Raw genomic sequence first — 17921 nt, forward strand, 5'->3', positions numbered from 1 at the left:
AAGTTTAAATATTTCAAGGAGATATCTACCACACTTGAGAGGAAAATATTCTCATGTAATCCCCCCACCCCTCTGCCCCACATCCTTACAAGCATCGTTGACATAAAATGGCTGATGTGATGTTTTGAAATCCCTCTTGTTATCTCATTAAAGGAGATCCTTTCGCTACTAAACAGTTGGTGTGCTTGACTTATCATATGCTCTCAAAAGTAATAAAAGCACATTTCTTAAACACCTCCTCCATTTGAGACTTCTTCCTGACTCACACTGACCTTTACCATACATCACTGTAAAGAAATCCCCGCGGGGTTAGTTATCATGGTGAGCTGCTAGTCATCTGAAAGGCGAGGTCAGTGCCTCTTTGTAAGGTCTGCTCACACTCTGAAAAGGGCCACTGGAGTCATGACAAGGAAGCTTGCCCAGGCCGTTCTGCTCCGCCGCCTTCCAGATCACCCCAGCACACGGGTGAGTCTATTGCTTTTAATTTCCCTTTACCTGAGAGCCTGCCATCACATTGACCTCCTTTGACACTGGTCTCTGGTTTCCATACCGGGACACGGTTCAGGCAGTTCATGCACCAGTAAGCGGGTTGGTCCTTTAGTTATGGACTTATTTGTAATTTCAAAAAAGCTACATGTCTGGGAGACGATTCCCCATTTGTTAGGGTAGAAAAAGGGGCGGCCTAAGCTCATGGATCTGGAAGCAGGGACAAAATTAACCAATAGTCTGAGGGACTTCAACCATATGTAACGAATTTCCTCAAGATGAAAATGGGTCCAGGTTGAAATAGACAACCTGGGCAGGCTCTGAAAACTTCTGCTTTCACAGTTCAGGTGATAAGATAGAGCCTCACTGCTCCGGGCAAGAGGCAAGATGACCTTGGAAGTCTTGCCACAGAACTCAAAGACTATGCTAATTTGCACACTGGGAAAATAGGCCACATGACTATAATCAATGAGAATGATTTTTTCCCAGCCCTCAAATAAAAACAGTTGCATTATTCCATTGTCCTACTGTGTACACTGAGGCTTCCCTGGGGGCTCAGCAGTAAAAAAAATCCACCTGCCAATGCAGGAGACGTGGATTCCATCCCTGGGTCAGAAAGATCCCCTACAGAAGGAACTGGCAACCCATTCCAGTATTCTTGTCTGGAGAATTCCATGGACAAAGGAGCCTGGTGGGCTACAGTTCTTGAGGTTGCAAGAGTCGTACATGATTAAGTGACTAAACAACAAAAACAATGGGAAGAAAGGCGTTGCTTTCCTTGCATAGTTACTCACTGATGTTTTAGGCACAGCTATGGTGTAAGATGGGCTTCTCTGGTAGGTCAGTTGGAAAAGAATCTGCCTGCAGTGCAGGAGACCTGGGTTCAATCCCTGGGTCAAGAAGATCCCCTGGAGAAGGAAATGTCAACTCACTCCAGTATTCTTGCCTGAAAAATCCTATGGACAGAGGAGCCTGGTGGGCCACAATCCATGGGGTCGCAAGAGTTGGACACGACTTGGCGACTAAACCACCACCACATGGTGTAAGATCGTGTGCCGCATAGTGAAGAGTAAATAAAGGGATAAACAAACCACAAGAAGAAGAGATGCATCTTTCATCCCATTATTCTATTATATTCACTCTTCCAGCCTTCTGCATGTTTAAGTTATCTATGTATGCATCTATCTTCCTAAGTGCCTTAAAATGAGCCACCTAGAACCTGTCACCATCTTTGCAAGTTAGCTCTACACACGGTAGGTACTTGATAAATGTCTGGTACATTAAACTGAGCCAGCAAGCAGTAACTGGTTTCGTTTTTTCTCAGTGGACCATGTCTTTCTAAAAGGAAACCTGGGGGGTTGCACTTCTGAGTGAAGCACATCACTTTCTTCCCTTCTGCACTCCAGGCATGCATCCTGAGATCTTTGGGTGGAGGTGGGGAGAGTCCAAAATGAGCCCACGGACATCAAAGTCCTCTAAGGCTTCCTAACATGCCACTTGACATTTCCCACAGTCTCCAGAGACATTGACTGACGTTCAGACTGCAGTCCCTGCCCTTTTCCTCCTCCTGGCCAATCCAATTCAATGAATTATCTTCACATATCTTTCACATATTCAACCGTTTCAAAATAAACTCACCTCCTGGGAAGAAGTTAGCTTTATAGCAGGCTGAGGTGCCCAGAGCTGATATTAAGTCAATGACCCCAGTCATCCCAGTAAGCATATGGTGGCCACTACACCCAAGACAGCTTGTTTTCTGAGCCAACACACGCCTGCTGTGGGTATAAAGTGGATTTCCCATGTGAAAGTGTCCCAGACGTCCCAACGTGAATTGACTCCTTTGCAACCTGACCTTAAGGAAATAAGTTAAATGCTTAATTGGTGAGTGTACTATCAGTTATACACGGGGATGAAGGAGATAGCTGGCCTGAAGTTAGATAAACTACTTCCCTTTTCTCTATCATTTTCTTTTTTTAAAACTTGATTGATTCCAAGGTATTTCTTTCTGAGTCTTTGAATAATATGCACTTCCAGGCATATATGCATCTCTGGCATATTTACACATAATTATTGTTTGGAGAATAAATGTTAAGAAGGCTGTAACAAATTGAAATTTGAATGTGTATGCCAGTGAGCTGTTAAAAAGAAACAAACAAGAGAAATTCTTAAATCAATCAAGTCACTAATTTCTATTTGAACTGGAAGATTGCAGTAACTTTCCTTTTCGGTCACTAACAATATAGTTGTACCTGATGATAATTAATTTCTTTCTAAGAAAATATTCTTTGGCACCTGCCAGTCAAAGAAGATAGTCTGAGAAGAAGAAATCAATAATCCGTTTCTTAAATCTATATTTTATAGTATTGGAAGGGTCTAAGGGAATAGAATGATGCTCAAATAGCACTGGGCACTGAGCTCCTGGCAAAGCATGTCAGAAGCACAAAGTTGGTGGAGGATTAAATGAAACAAGTTTCCTCACCTCCCACTGTCACCCAGTCCTGGCTGCCTATGAAAATATCAGCTGGATGCGCAACTATTACTAAACCATGTTTGTTCTCAAATGCGTAAGGCTGAAAACATCGTAAAGAACCACAATCAAGGTTAAGTTTTAGAGAACAAATGTGAAGAGAGGAGCTGGATGGGAAGAGGGGCAGGGAATGGGGAAATCTTAGCAGACGTTCCTCCTGTTTTCTTGGTCAAACCCCACTAACCATTCTCTTTTATAACTCTGAGCTAATTACCTTTGACTTTTTCACAGTCCTTCCATTTATGTGATCCAGAATAATGTTTGATTTGTTTTATTGCTCCAGATCCTGGTGCCAAAGACATTAAAATTTTATCTGCCTCTGTACTTGGATTCCTCCTTCCCAGCCTGTGACAGTGGAGGATCAGTTTTACTTCTAAATTTCGTGTCCTTAGCCTCATTACCTATTTGGCACTGCACTGAATTGGATCATCAAATTCAGTGACGATCTTGCTCTCCTCTTCCAGGAGTCCTTACTGATCACACTCGTTCCTCTGTCTGACACTTGTGCTCTCCAGTCCCTGCTAGGGGAGTAAGGGTCTCCCAGATGAGTGTCTTAGCTCAGTCTGCACACCTTTTCCTTGAGGGCCAAACTCTCGCCCCTGCCCTAGACATCAATATCAATGACCCAGCTTGCCGTCTCATCTGCACCTGATACTCCATGCATCTGCAGAAGTCACCCACCCACACAATGTGATGTCAGGGGTTCCTAGAATAGCTCCCCCTAAAATAACCCACACCACTGACACCTGACTTTATGGAAACCCTTTAAAAATTATCTGGAAACAAAAGAAGATCCCAAACTCTGGGATGATTGTTCTGTAATATTCTAACAAGCAATCATATTATTCATCTCCTCCATAAAGGTGTGATTTGTCCCAATCTAAAATGACTAACTCCCGCACCCCTACCCCCCATCAAGTCTTTAGTTCCTACACCACTCAGCCCTCCCAGGTCTGTAGCAAGAGGCTGGGCCACAGCCGTTCACAGACTGCCTCCACTCTTCAAAAATGAAACTCGCTGAGGCAGAAGCCAGACAATACCTTACTCATTCATGTACCTGCCCATATACAGCACAATGCCTAGCATTTAGCCAATTTTCAATACATGTATATATATATATATATATATATATATATATATATATATGTATATATATATTTTATGAAAGGGAAACAGGAAATGGGAGGGAGAGAAACAGAGAACGAGAACCTAGTGTGCAAGATGGCTGGAAGCAGTGCCAACACTTTAGGGACTTGTGGTTCCCCCAAACATTTGTTTCTCAAATCCTCATTTCTTAAGTTCCTATTTAGTTTATTATTCAAGTGTGTTTGCCTATGCTCTGCCTTGGACTGAGGTCTCCAATGTTTTTCCTGTCTTCTAGTCAATGTCTGAATCTCTCATGGTGGCTTGTTCCTGCCATTCATCAGTATTTCTTTTGTTTCCTTTAGGAAATGCATGTGGATTTCTAACATTTGTCCCCCATCTTACTGAGAGTTCCAAGGCAAAAAAAAAAACCATTTAATATTTTTCAGCCACATCTACCTCTTCTTTCAATAATTCACTCTTTGCTGTGTCTTAGCCATCCAACTGTCTCCTTCAATGACCCCTGCCTTCCTTATACACTTGGACAATTTTCCCATGATTTCTCTTAACCTCCAGTGCAATCACTTTTCATTCACTTTGCCTTTCTTATCTCTTTTTACACTCTCTGGACTTTGTTCCCTAATCCTCCCCAGCCTCTGTTCCTGATGCTTAATGCCTCACATATGCCTCTTTCTTACTTTTGATTACTTTTCTTTCACTTGTTCATCCACATTGTAGATTCTCTTATTGCCAAGACTGCATGCCAGATGACCCCCGGCTTTATACTAATTTATATTTCAATACTTTTCATTTCCAACCATGTTCCTCATTTCTTCCCTTACTTCGGCCCACATGCTTTCTCCTGGCCCCTCCGATGCGCGTCAGAAATGCACTGTGTCTTTAGGAAATAGGACAGTGACAATGAATTCCACTTCCAGCCTCAACTGCATTACCTGCTCCCCGCAAAGTAACCTGAAGTCAACAAGGTGCTCTTCTCTTCCCAGAAAATGTGTCCATGAGGAAATAACCCTTGTAAACAGCAGGATGAAAATTCCCTTCCGTGTGTTGTCGACCAACCATATGCCACCCAGGAAGTGGACATTTTATAAGGAGAACCACAGAAAGAAAAGGCTCCTTCCTGGTGAGGTTCCTCCAGCCCCACAGGCTGCCTCTGAGGAAGAGAGGGCTCTCGACCCAGAGGAGGAGGCCCGGGGTGCAGTCCTGGCTTTGCCACTAACTCCCTCTGGAAGCTGAGCACCCTCCTGCCCTTGTCCTCTGTCTGCCCCCTCAGCCTCAGTGTCCCTCATATGCCAAGTGAGAGACGAACTCCAAAGTTAAGAGTCCTACCTGCAAGTCCAGGTTATCCATCGTGATGGTTTTCTCTCAGCTGTTGCCGTAATTAAGACACGAGCGGACTTCATCCTCATTATTCACACCCTCCCTTGTGTTCTTTTCTCCATTCCACTGCATTCCCGAAAGCGCTGTCCTGTTTTGTAATATGCAACCCCCCCTCACCTTTCCCAAAAGTCCCACACGTAAGAAAGCTCCCAGCATCATGGAGACACGGCAGCTAAGGGGGCTGCATGGTGTAGTGTGAAGCCAGCCCCGGAAGCAGGCTTTCTGAGCTCACATCTGACTCTGCGGCCCTGGATGTGTTACCTGGCCTCCCTCCGTGTCTGTGCTTCACATCTGCAAAATGGGGATGACGTTCATACCCAAGTCAGAAGGTTCCTGGAAGGATTAAATACATTAATACTCACACAGCATAGAAGAATATCTAGCAGGAAATGAATACCACCTGAATGTTAGCTAAAGAAAAAAGAAGTATTTATGTTTCAGATGTCTCCAAATCTTAAAAGACAATTCAAATGCATCAGTTTTAAGAAACAGTAAACTAAATAAAGGTTTAGAGGCTAGGGAGGACTGTTGTGTCTCTCTAAAATTACAACACAGAGGCTGGGCCCTTCTAAAAGCACACATACTGGTCCTACGGGGACTGATCTTAGAGCTCAGATCTTAAATTTTAACCCAGCTTTATTATTTGATATCAAAACTTCAGTTTCCATAGACATATTCAGTATATTTTTGAGTGTAACAAACCAATTAAAGAATGTTTCACAGTAGGTCCCTTTTGGATTCCCAACCAGAGAATCTGTATGATCTCTGAGACCTTTTAGTTTCTGTTATAGACACAAGTTGTAACCATGAGGTGACCTAATTTTAAATTTCTCTCTGCCACTAAAACCTGAAATATATCTTCTCCAGCAGGTAAACTCACTCAATGCATAAAATCTACCATGTAGATTTATCTAAGGGTATTTTAGAATATCATTCTCTACAAGTAAGGGGATAATAAATGAGGGAGAGGCTTTCCAATAATAAGAAGCTCATCACCTTATTGTTGGATGTCTGGACAGAGTGGGGACATAGTAACCATTGGGGTCTCTGATGAGATGCCTCTGGGTTTAAGGGACACTTGGTTTTCCTGGTGGCTCAGAGGGTAAAGCATCTGCCTATAATGCACGAGACCTGGGTTTGATCCCTGGGTTGGGAAGATCCCTGGAGAAGGAAATGGCAACCCACTCCGGTACTTTTACCTGGAAATTCCCATGGACAGAGAAATCTGGTAGGCTACAGTGCATGGGGTTGCAAAAGAGTCAGACACGACTGAGAGACTTCACTTTCACTTTCACCTGTCTTTCCGGCAGCTCAGACAGTAAAGATTCTGCGTGCAACGCAGGAGACCCAGATTCAATCCCTGGGTTGGGAAGATCACCTGGAGAAAGGAATGGCACCCCACTCCAGTATTCTTGCCTGGGGAATTCCAGGGACAGAGGAGTTGGGCGGGTTACAGTTCTTGGGGTCACAAAGAGTCGGATACGACTGAGTGACTAACAGTTGGAAACATACCATAGTCTTCAAAGACAAGTCACAATACCCTGAAAATCTGGGAGACTGGGGCAGTTTGTTGGAGATTTTGCCCCATGAAAAGCCATCTTTTGTAGGACTTGATAAAGCTTAGTGGGTGAAAATTGTCTCTTGAAATTAACTTGATGTGACTATCAGCGTTATACTGAAAGTACCTCAATGACCTTGTTCTTCCAATATCTAAGTATTAACATTTGAAAACCCACAGGCAGATAATTTCAAAGAATAAAGCTGTTACTTAAGACAACAATAACAAGAATGAGCAGAGAGGCAGCAAAGACTGAGGACACATTGGAAGGCTCACTGTTATTAGAAATATGACTTCTCTCAAATATTAAAAATAAATCTTTAATTCCCCACATGCCATCCAGAGTCTTTTCAACAAACATCTGGATAAAGGAATCACACCAAATCCACGGTGTTTTGAGACATTCCTGGAGCAGAGATGTTCTTGAGATTATGCTTTTGGATTACTTGAATAGAAATAATAAATACTTTCAATACTTAAAGCTGTAATGCTTTGGGTTGGATTTGGATTTTTGTTTCATTTTAGTAAAAGGTGGAGATTCAAAGTCGGCTCCTTAAGCAGAAGGATATATTGGATGTGAATATAGTTTATTGCTTCCTGACCTACATTTTCCCCTTTTTTTCATCATTTGAAAAGTTACTTGACAAGTTGAGCGCCTGCAGCTCAGCAATTCCAAACATCTGCCTTGAAGGAAGCACTTTGCCTCAGATTTTCACATGATGATCAAAAGTGGGTTTAACTTTCTCAGGTTAAATGGGAACAAGGGGGATGGTCTGATGGGGATAGAAATATATTTGAGAGCAACATGAAAGAGGAAAAAATACTTAGAGCTGTCAGAAGCTTAACCCTAGAGTCAGCTCAGACTCCCAGAGACAGCCTTCAGCTGAGAGATGCATAATCTGTGGTCTGGTGTGGCTGCTGCCCCAATTTGCCCATCTGTACATTGGGGACTTCAGGGTCTACCACTTGGGAGGAATGTAAAGTCAATGGGCAATGAAGCTGTGAGTTAAGTCCTGGCTCTGGTATAAACTTGCTGTGTAATAAGGGCACACGTGCTATCTTTTAAACTTGATGTTCCTGCCAAAGAGGTCCCTTCTACCCCGAGTATTCTACAATTCCAAATTTAAAAAGGTTAAACTCCTAGAGGTCTACACCAGCCTGAGGAAACTGGAGATTAAAATAAAGAAATTCACATTGTGAATTCAATCCACACAGCCATGCAGGCAGACCTCATTTTACTGTACCTCACTTTACTCTGCTTCACAGATGTTTCATTTTTTAATACATTGAAGGTCTGTTCCGTGAGCAACCTGCATCAATCGAGTCTGTTGGCTGCATTTTTCCAACAACATTTGCTCATTTCATGTCTTTGCGTCATATCTTGGTAACTTCTTGGTGATATTTCAAACTTTTTCATCATTATTAGATTTGTTATGATGATCTGTGATGTGACTATTATAATTTTTAGGGGGCTCCACAGATGAGAAACTTCACCCGTAAATGTTGTGTGTGTTCTGACTGGTCCACCAGCTAGCTGTCCCCCATCTTTCTCCCTTTCCTCAAGCCTTTCTAATCCCTGAGACATAGCAATATTGAAATTAGGCCAATTAATACCCCTACAATGGCCTCTAAGTGCTCAAATGAAAGGAAGAGTCACACATTTCTCATTTTAAATCAAAAGCTAGAAATGATTAAGCTTAGTGAGGAAAGCATGTCAAAAGCCTAGATAGACTGAAAGCAAGGTTTCTTGGCCAGTTAAACCAAGTTGTGAATGCAAAGGGTAAGTTCTGGCAGGGAATTAAAAGTGCTGCTTCAATGAACACATCAATGATAAGAACATGAAACAGCCTCATTGCTGATACAAGGAAAGTTTCAGTGGTCTGGACAGAAGATCAAACCAGCCACAATATTCCCTTCAGCTAAAACCTAGTCCAGAAAATGACCCTAACTTTTTTCAGTTCTATGATGGTTGAGACAGATGAAGAAGCTACAGAAGGAAAATTTGAAGCTCGGATAGGTTGGTTCATGAGGTTACAGGAAAGAAGCCATCTCCATGACATCAAAGTACAAGGGGAAGCCACAAAGTTGATGGAGAAGCTGTAGCATGTTATCCAGAAATCTAGATAAGATCAGTAATGAAAGCGGCTACATTAAACAGATTTTCACGGGAGACAAAACAACAGCTTCTATTGGAGGAAGACACCATCAAGGACTTTCATAGCTACAGAGGAGAAATCAATGTCTGGCTTCAAATCTTCAATGGACCAGCTGACTCTCTTGTTAGGGGCTGATGCAACTGGTGACTTGAAGTCAAAGCCAATTTACCATTTACCAATTCATCATTTACCATTCTGAAATGCTGGGGCCCTTAAAAATTATGTTATTTCTACTCTGTCTGTGCTCTATAAATGGACCAATAAAGCCTGGACGATAGCACATCTGTTTATGACATGGTTTACTAAATATTTAAAACCAGAAAAAAAGATTCCTCTCAAAGTATTCCTGTTCATTGACAAGGTGCCTGGTCATTGAAGAACTCTGATGAAAACGTACAATGAGATTAATTATGTTTTCCTGCCTGCTAACACAACAGCCATTCTGCAGCTCATGAATCAAGGAGTAATTTTGACTTTCAAGTTATTCAAGAAATAGAATTTTTAAGACTATAGATGCCCCAAATAGCAATTCTTCTGATGGATCTTGGCAAAGTTAATTGAAACCTTCCGGAATTAATTCATCACTCTAGATGCCATGAAGAACATTTGTAGTTCCTGGGAAGAGTTCAAAATGCCAACATTAACAGAAGTTTGAAAGAAGTTGATTCCAACCCTCTAGGATGACTTTGAGCAGTTTAAGACATCAGTGGAGGAAGTCATTGTGGTGTGGTAGAAACAGCAAGAGAACTGGAATTAGAAGTGGAGCCTGAAGATGTGGCTGAATTGCTGCAATCTCGTGATAAACTTTAACAGATGATGAGTTGCTTCTCACGGATGAGCAAAGAAAGTAGTTCCTTGAGATGGAACCTACTTTTGGTGAAGCCTGTTGAAATGACAACAAAGGATTTAGGATATTATATAAATTTTGTCGATAGAGCAGTTGCAGGGTTTGAGAGGACTGACTCGAATTTTGAAAGCAGTTCTGTAGGTAAAATGTGCTCAAACAGCACTAGTGCACACTGCAGAGAAATCATTCATGAAAGAAAGAGTCATCAATGTGGCAAACTTCAGTGTTGTTTGTAGAAGTTGCCATAGCCACCCCAGCCTTCAGCAACCATTACCCTGATACCAGTCAGCAGCCATCAACATCAAGGCAAGAACTTCCAGCAGCAAAAAGATTATGATTCTCTCAAGGCTCAAATGATGGTCAAATTTTTTAGCAATAAAATGTTTTTAATTAAGATATGTACATTGATTTTTCTAGACATAATGCTACTGCACACTTAATAGACTACAGTATAGTATAAACATAGCTTCTATATGCACTGGGAAACCAAAATATTATGTGAATTGCTTTACTGTAATATTCACTTTATTGCAGTGGTCTAGAAGTGAACCTGCAGTATCTCTAAGGTATTTATGTACATGTTGATCCCTCAGTATAAACCAGAACAAGAGTTACAACCATGAGCCTTATATAGGGCTCCTGCCCCTTCTAAGTTTACAATCTAGGAGGCAGATAAAATTGATCAAATAATCATAGAAACAAGTATGAAATTATATCAAGTAATGATTGAAAAACCTTAAAAAGAAGATAATACAAAGGAGAAAAAATTTAAATGTCAACAAATGACTTTATAAGGTATTCCAAAATTTGTTATTGTTATATTATTATATTTGTTATTACATTGATTATATTATTTAATAATTATTAGCCATTATTATTTTTATTATTGTTATTCCAGTCTATCTAGGAGCTATTCATCAATAAACTGCACATAAAGATATTTAATTAGCATTGATTTAAGTGCTCTGAAGAAAAAAAATGAAGGTCATAAGAGCCAATAGTGCAGGGCAGGGCAGGGGGCTTTCCTGGGCAGTGATCGGTTGCTGAGGCCTGAATGGGTTGCCCATGAATTCAGATGAAATGGGGGGAAGGAATTTCCAGGAGGCAGGAGCCAAGTGCACACACTTGAGGGTAGGAAGGATCCCAGCACACACAGGACTGAAGATTCAGTCTGTTCATTCTTTTCCTCCCTTCAAGCACTTGCTTCCAAGAGCTGAGTATTAGTCATTCCATGTTATGCCAACCTTCCCTCTAAAGTATTCTCAAAGCTAGAAGGGAAGCAGAGGAAAGGAATTGGAAACCGCTTGTCTTCAGAATCAGACAGGCCTAATCAGACAGGTCCCAATCCCGCTTCTGCAATTCACTAGCTGTGCACCCTTGAACAGACTGCTTAACCTCTCTGAATCTCAGGCTCCTCAGTCATAAGACCAAACTACTTTAAGGATTGTAGTGAACCAGGTGTAATATTCAAAATATTTAACAATCAGAACAGGCACCAGTGGGCAGGTACACCAGGGTTTATCACAGTCTCGGGCATGGTTATGAGAATGTTATAAGAAGACAGAGAGCCTCCAAGGTGCCTAAAATTTAGTGGGAGCCAAAAACAGTTGCTCTTGTTACTATTGTTTAGGCTGTTTCCTTTGCCCCCGCCTCCAGCTCCCCTGCAGGGCTCCCCTGGGACCTTATCTCCTTTCCCCTCCCAGGCCCCTCACTGGATGACCAGCCCAGGACTCCACAGTGAGCCACTGACTACCCACCTGGGGCTTGTATCTGGGACACTTAACCAGCTCCAGTCCCCGGAGATGGCTGAAGATGAATTTACACACGATAGCCCTGGCAGGAGAGTAGGCTAGAAGTTGAAAGGTTTTAAGGGAATTGGGGCTACCCTTCCTGGGGGCCTTCTCTCTGTCACCCCACCTTTCTCCCAGCTCTCTGCCCCTCACTCCCTCCCAGGGTAGTTCAAGGATCCAGCAGCCTTTCTCTTTACCCCCAACTCTGCCAACCACCACTGTTTTCTCTTTCTCTCTCCCTCTCCCCTCTTTTTTTTTTTTTTTAACATGCAAGTTGCCATGAAAAATTTGTTAATGAAATATTTGCTCAGAAGTCTGCTCTGGGCTAGACTGATAACCTATCTGTGTTTGAGTTTGGCTTCCCATATTCTAAATACTCATCTTCTGTCTGTTTAGCTTATTGATTGGTTTGGCAGGAAAAGAAGCCTTGTCATCAGTGACCAAGGTCAAACTAAACAAAAAGGGAAGGGGTGGGGAGGAGGGCCTGAACTGATCGGCTCAGGAGACAGGAGAGGCTTCTCCGAGTTTCTGTGAAGGTACGGCCCCCTCCACCCCACCACCCCAGCCCGGGGTTTAATGTAGCCTTCCTGGCAACAAGGAAGCTCTCAGCAGAGGGGCCCAGATGGGGACTTACAGGCAGGTGCTGCATGGTGAGAAGCCCACAGATGGTGTAAACTTGAGAGGTTTCTTGGACTATTGGGCAACATGTTAGGAAAAATGAGGTGGAGTGGGCAGCTCACACCTCTGTGAAACAGCGTTAAAGGGCTTTCAGGCTGTCATCGCTGGTCAGTCCACTAAAGTCTAATTTCTCTCTGAGGAAGGTTGATTTGCTAGTTAAAGGATAGTTGTTAAACGAACAAAAATAAAGCCAATGGATGGGTGACATTTATAACACATATTCTTGGTCCCAGTCACTGATAACCCACAAGCATTTATGAATGTGTTGGGATCTGAATGGCATTACTTAATGCTGCTGCTTCTGACTTGGTGTCTTAAATATGTATCTAAGTTCAGTTCATTTCAGTCACTCAGCTGTGTCTGACTCTTTGCAACCCTGTGGACTGCAGTATGCCAGGCTTCCCTGTCCATCACCAACTCCCGGAGATTGTTCAAACTCATGTCCATCGAGTCGGTGATGCCATCCAGCTGTCTTATCTTCTGTTGTCCCCTTCTCCTCCTGCCTTCAATCTTTTCCAGCATCAGGGTCTTTTCCAAGGAGACAGTTTTTTGCATCAGGTGGCCAAAGGATTAGAGCTTCAGCTTCAGCATCAGTCCTTCCAATGAGTATTCAGGACTGATTTTCTTTAGGATGGACTGGTTGGATCTCCTTGAGTCCAAGGGACTCTGAAGAGTCTTCTCCAACACCACAGTTCAAAAGCATCAATTCTTCAGCCCTCAACTTTCTTTATGGTCCAACTCTCACATCCATACATGACTACGGGAAAAATAGCTTTGACTAGACAGACCTTTGTCAGCAAAGTAATGTCTCTGCTTTTTAATATGCTGTCTAGGTTGGTAATAGCTTTTCTTCCAAGGAGCAAGCATATTTTAATTTCAGGGCTGCAGTCACCACCTGCAGTGATTTTTGGAGCCCAAGAAAATAAAGTCCGTCACTGTGTCCATTGTTTCCCCAGCTACTTGCCAAGAAGTGATGGGACTGGCTGACAGTTGGTGAGGGGGCAGACGGTAAGCATACACTGGTCGGGCCATGTGAGGATGCCTGGGTGTGGAGGAAGAGGTCAGAGTTGGGCCAGATCGCTTGCACCACCCCTAGCTGTATGAGAAGGGTAGATGTACTGAAACTCGGAGCCTCTGTTTCCTCATCTGTCAGACATGGGCCTGATACAGACCTCAGAGGTGCTGTGAGAAAGGGTGAGATGGCATCTATAAGGAGCTAATGATAACGAGAAACCAAGAAGCGACTGGGATCAAATGTCTGCTGCAAGGATGTTACCAACCCATTGGCATGGGTAGCTGAGAGTAATCTATTCCTGTACCAACTTCACCCTCTCACTCACTGATCACAGGGCATGGAGATGTGCCAGGTATGTGTGACCCTGGGAATCCAGGCATAATTAAGACACAGTCCAGCTTTCCAGGAGCTGACAACATTTGCTAAAGAAATGCACAGAAAGTAAACGGCCACAGATGCTGTGTCTTGAAGGATGGCTGAGAATGCAAAGGCAGACTGCCCATTTCCCTTTGGTGGGAGGAGGAGGGAGGGAGGGACCAAAAAAGCTTCTCAGAGGATTTTTTGAAGTATGTGCTGCTTGTCAGGTAGACAGGGGGAAAGTGAGCCAGAGAAACAGTGCCCCAAACGACAGAGCGCACTGCCTCTTCTGAGAGACGTGGCTCCCGCAGCTGGAGGGCGAGGCCAGGGCTGAGCGGAGTGAGAGGCCGGCAGGAGAGGAGAGCAGGGGTCTGGGGCTGCCAGCAGGGGGTCGGGGAGCACGTGGGTCATCAAGAAATGGAGGCAGCGAGTATGGGCTCCTCTTCAGGGAATGTGTCTGCCGAGGGAGGGAGCCAATCAGTTATCGGAAGGACACTGTTAGAGCCTGCTGGTTAAGTAGCGGACTTGAACACACTCACAGGCTCTATAGGAGGAAGCAGTAAAGATGAAGAAGTTGAAAGCACATACATGGAATCTAGAAAAATGGTACTGATGAACTTAGGAGAGAATGACCTTGTAGACACAGCAAGGGAAGGTGGGGGTGGGATGAACAGGGAAAATAGCATTGGCATATATATACACTATCTGTGTAAAACAGTTAGTGGGAAGTTGCTAAGTAACACAGGGAGCCCAGTCTGGTGCTCTATGATGACCTAGAGGGGTGGGATGGCGGGAGGGGAGGGAGGCTCAAGAGAGAAGGGATATATAAATTATACGTAAGTATATATGTTTATTTATGTGGAGAAGGAAATGGCAACCCACTCCAGTACTCTTGCCTGGAGGATCCCAGGGACAGAGGAGCCTGGTGGGTGCCGTCTATGGGGTCGCACAGAGTCAGACAAGACTGAAGCGACGCAGCAGCAGTATATATATTTATATGTATGTTGCATATATAATTATGAGTGCTATATATTGTTGTATGGCAGAAACCAACACAACACTGTGAAACAATTTTCCACCAGTTAAAAAACAATTTTAAAGAAAAAAAAAAGATGAAGAAGTTGAAATGACAGGAGGGAAAGGAATTACCCAGTGGAGCCAGAAGCTGGACCACAGGTCATGGGAAGGGGGAGGATTGGGAGCCCAGGGCAAGGGTAAGCCTTCTGCATGGAGGGCAACTCCTCTTCCTCCAAGCCTGGAGGGATGAAGTGAGAGGGTAGAGGCAAAAGGGAATGTTTATGGGCAAGGACAGAATTGTAGTGCTTGTTTCTGAGAGCTATGCACCCTCTATAAATTAGAAGGCAGGTTATTTGCTAAGTAACAGTGTCTGAGATGAAAGAACAGTGGAGAAACTGAGCAACATTTTTTTTCTGGGAGCTGGGACCAACAAGCCAGGACTCCAGGAGACACTGTAATGAATTTTTGAGAACTGTACGATTCTGTGTTTGGCCCATGGATTCCAAAAATGTCTACAACAGGGAGGTACATACAGTTTCATTAAAAATGGGAGGAAGACCTTAGACATTGATTGAAGTCAGGCTTCCCAGTGTTCCTCGGCACCTGGGGCAAGGCAGCAAACTGGCAAGGTGCTCCCAGATATTCTTAATTTCCTAGAAAACCCAGCAATAGCTTTTAGGCACTACACACATCACCAGTGTGAGGTTCACTCTTTCAAGATAGATGGTGCTACGTTCCTTTCAATGACATCAGGTCTTTGCGAGAATCAGATTTTATTGGTTGCTGTGATAAAAAGCTACTGAGAGAAAAGAAATACGGAAGAAGAAATGAGAACACTGGGGTCCAGTTGGATTCCATGGTTTGAGAAGTTGTGCTGTGCTCAAGACGTACACCCCCAACAAGCAAATAAGCATGGTCATGTAGGAAAAAATAAAATATCATCTCTTCTTTCCATTTACATGTATTACTTTACAAATGGCTTAAATTATTAATATTAGGACTTAGATACTTATGAAGGTGTTTAGACCTAACCATCTAACCCTGCTCATTTAACTTATGCAGAGAACATCATAAGAAATGCTGGGCTGGAGGAGGCACAAGCTGGAATCAAGACTGCCAGGAGAAATATCAATAACCTCAGATGTGCAGATGACACCACCCTTATGGCAGAAAGTGAAGAAGAACTAAAGAGCCTCTTGATGAAAGTGAAAGAGGAGAGTGAAAAAGTTGGCTGAAAGCACAACATTCAGAAAAATAAGATCACGGCATCCGGTCCCATCACTTCATGGCAAATCGATGGGGAAACAGTGGAAACAGTGGCTGACTTTATTTTTCTGGGCTCCACAGTCACTGCACATGGTGACTGCAGCCATGAAATTAAAAGACACTTACTCCTTGGAAGGAAAGTTATAACCAACCTAGATAGCATATTATAAAGCAGAGATATTACTTTGTTAACAAAGGTCCATCTAGTCAAGGGTATGGTTTTTTCAGTGGTCATGTATGGATGTGAGAGTTAGACTATAAAGAGGGCTGAGTGCAGAAGAATTGATGCTTTTGAACTGTGGTGTTGGAGAAGACTCTTGAGAGTCCCTTGGACTACAAGGAGATCCAACCAGTCCATCCTAAAGGAGATCAATCCTGGGTGTTCTTTGGAAGGACTGATGTTAAAGCTGAAACTCCAATATTTTGGCCACTTGTTGCAAAGTACTGACTCATTTGAAAAGACCCTGATGCTGGGAAAGACTGAAGGCAGGAGGAGAAGGGGATGACAGAGGATGAGATGGTTAGATGGCATCACTGACTCAAAGGACATGAGTTTGGGTAAACTCTGGGAGTTGGTGATGGACAGGGAGGACTGGCGTGCTGCAGTTCATGGGGTCGCAAAGAGTTGGACACAACTGAGTGACTGAATTGAACTGAACCACATAACAAATAGAAGTTTGAGGGTATTCCTTTTGGCCTCAGAGCACTATGAAAAATATCACAAAGGCACAAAGGATGCTATGAGCAAAGAAACTCGAGAATCTTTGAATTAACAGATGGTCTAAAGTTGAGTTTCTGTTATAACTTTCTTAAATCATAGAAAATTAAAGTTGGAAGGAAACTTAGTGATAACTAAGGTGTTGGAGAAGATTCTTGAGAGTCCCTTGGACTGCAAAGAGATCAAACCAGTCAATCCTGAAGGAAATCAGTCCTGAATATTCATTGGAAGGATTGATGCTGAAGCTGAAACTCTAGTACTTTGGCCACCTGATGCAAGGAACTAACTCATTTGAAAGGACCCTGATGCTTAGAAAGATTCAAGGCAGGAGGAGAAGGAGACAACAGAAGATGAGGTGGTTGGATGGCATCATCGACATGATGGTTATGAGTTTTGAAAAAGCTCCAGGAGATAGTGAAGGACAGGGAAGCCCGGCGTGCTGCAGTCCACGGGGTCACAAAGAGTCTGACACAAATGAGTGACTGACCGAAAACAGCAAAGAACAAATCCTGTCATTTTACAGAGGACACAGCTAAGCAAGGTTAAGGGGTATCATCAAAGGTCATCAGTTCTTGGTAGAACAAGAACTAGAATCTGGTTTTATTTTCCCTGTTTAATGTGCCCTTCCACTGAAAACAAGTAGTTTAATTCACTCATATCATTTGTGCAATAAAAGTTCATTTTCTCTCAAAAATCCTACTTGTAGACATGAAAACCACATTCTAACTCGGGCCTGTGCTGGGCGTCCTCCTTGGTGTGAGCCTGTATTGACATCTGGTCATACTATCCATGGCATGTCTTCATTCAGATATTCTTCCAGGTCCCTAAAGAGTAAGTTGAAGCAACTTCTGTTTTTAAAATTTTTGTTGAAATATAGTTGATTACAATGTTGTGTTAGTTTCAGGCATTACAGCAAAGGGAATCAGTTATACATGCTATATATATTCTTTTTCAGATTCTTTTCCATTATGGGTTATTACAAGATGTTGAGTAGAGTTCCCTGTGCTATACACTATGTCTGTGAT

The 17921-nt window shown here is 43.0% G+C and overlaps 1 long non-coding RNA gene across 1 annotated transcript; it reads left to right on the forward strand.

The window, feature by feature from the left end:
* Positions 1–393: 393 nt before the first annotated feature.
* LOC133069673 (uncharacterized) lies at positions 394–17488 on the forward strand. Its single transcript, XR_009695917.1, has 3 exons — positions 394–465; positions 13480–13531; positions 15975–17488. It is a non-coding gene; the product is annotated as an uncharacterized LOC133069673 (long non-coding RNA).
* The last annotated feature ends 433 nt before the right edge of the window (positions 17489–17921 follow it).

Source organism: Dama dama, chromosome 14 (assembly GCF_033118175.1).
Source record: "Dama dama isolate Ldn47 chromosome 14, ASM3311817v1, whole genome shotgun sequence".
Taxonomy (NCBI): Eukaryota; Metazoa; Chordata; class Mammalia; order Artiodactyla; family Cervidae; genus Dama; species Dama dama.